The sequence below is a fragment of the Palaemon carinicauda genome, chromosome 4 (genome assembly GCF_036898095.1).
Source record: "Palaemon carinicauda isolate YSFRI2023 chromosome 4, ASM3689809v2, whole genome shotgun sequence".
Lineage (NCBI taxonomy): Eukaryota > Metazoa > Arthropoda > Malacostraca > Decapoda > Palaemonidae > Palaemon > Palaemon carinicauda.
In genome coordinates this window covers 42,851,544-42,852,719 of record NC_090728.1, presented here as the reverse complement: position 1 = coordinate 42,852,719, position 1,176 = coordinate 42,851,544, and positions in this window count along the sequence as shown.

Here is a 1,176-nt window from a genome sequence, read left to right as displayed (position 1 = left end):
ACCACCTGCTCGAGTACTGCACCAATAGCGACGTCGATGGCATCAGTGGAGAGAAGGAGAGGGGCGTGTGGGATAGGAAAGTGAGAGCCGCAGCAGTTGATAGGGCCTTCTTTGCATTGCAGAAGGCTGCTTCTTGAAGGGGACCCCACTTCAGGTCCTTCGGCTTGCCCTTGAGGGAGGCGTAGAGGGGAGCAAGAGTGGCGGCAATGGCTGGCAGAAAACGCTGATAATAGTTGATCATGCCCAAGAATTCCTGCAGAGCTTTGACGGTCGAGGGCACGGGGAAGTTCTGAACGGCTGCTACCTTCTCAGGGAGGGGGTGGACACCTTCAGGAGTGATGCGGTGCCCTAAGAACGACACTTCGTTGGCGCCAAAGGTACACTTGTCGTACCGGACTACAAGGCCGTTTTGTTGCAGGCGGTCGAGCACGATGCGCAGGTGACGGAGGTGTTCCTCTTTTGAGGAGGAGAACACAAGTATGTCGTCCACATAACATACACAGAAAGGGAGGTCCCCTAAGATGCCATCCATGAGACGTTGAAACGTTGCCCCAGCATTACGAAGGCCAAAACAGGAGTAATTGAAGGTGTATGTACCAAACGGAGTGGTGATGGCAGTCTTGGGGATGTCTTCTGGGTTCATAGGCACCTGATAATACCCCTTCAGGAGATCGAGCGTAGAGAAAACCTTTGCTTTGTGCAGGTAGGAGGTCACGTCGGCAATGTTTGGGAGGGGGTAGTGATCCGGTTCTGTTTGCATGTTCAGGCGCCTGTAATCCTCGCACGGACGGAGGGAGCCGTCTTTCTTCAGAACGATGTGTAAGGGTGACGACCATGGGCTGGAGGCCTTTTGGCAAAGGCCCATTTCCTCCATTTCGGCGAACGTCTGTTTGGCGGCTGCCAATCGTTCCGGTGCCAGACGTCTGAATTTTGCGAAGACTGGGGGTCCCGTCGTCTTGATATGGTGATAAATACCGTGCTTGGCAGGAACCGTGGGCGTTTGGCGAAGTTCTGGACGGAAAACTTCCGGGTACGACGTGAGGAGGTGGGCGTAGGCATCCGTGGCTGCGCTAATGTGGAGAGCGAGCTTAGAGGGGGCGGGTTGAAGAGGTGTCGACAAGTACGAGTCTTCGTTGACCAATCGTCGGTGGGCGACATTGACCAGAAGGTGGAAAT